The sequence below is a fragment of the Mus pahari genome, chromosome X (genome assembly GCF_900095145.1).
Source record: "Mus pahari chromosome X, PAHARI_EIJ_v1.1, whole genome shotgun sequence".
NCBI lineage: Eukaryota > Metazoa > Chordata > Mammalia > Rodentia > Muridae > Mus > Mus pahari.
The window spans coordinates 914,319-914,933 of record NC_034613.1 but is presented as its reverse complement, the minus strand read 5'-3'; positions in this window follow the sequence as shown (position 1 = coordinate 914,933).

The window sequence follows — 615 nt, the reverse complement described above, 5'->3', positions numbered from 1 at the left end:
TGTGTGTGTGTGTGTGTGTGTGTGTGTGTGTGTGTGTGTGTGTCTTTGCAAACGGTCATATTCTGGACTGAGGAAAAAAATCATTTCAAAACCCCACACCTCGTTTTTTAAGCTCCTGAAGCACTCTGACATTAGGGATGGAAAATTATGTTGCAAAAAGGACAGGTCGCTGCAGCAGCACTCTTCCCACCAACGACATTAGGAGACTTCAGAAGCTCTATCCTTGTTAGCCATAGACACATACCTACAAACCATCATCTTAGACCTAGACGTTAGACGCCAATATGCTGCCATACAGAATTAAAATTGGAGAAGTCTTCCCATCAAGGCATAGCTGCGTGGGGGAGGAATACCTATAAACCTAATTTGAAATATGACAAGTGAATTTATCTCCCACACAGAGAATGCTGCAGTTTGGATGGCAACTCTCCATCTGCAGCCCCTCCTCCATCAATCGTCTTCCAGAGTACAATATCCACTGGTCCCTATTCCTTTGTGAGCTGATACTCGCCAATAATTTCCTAGAATCTGCAGTATGTTTTTCTGTTCTCAACACCATCTTAACAATGAATACCACTGAAGACAGTCTCATATATGCCTCCCCCCACAACACAT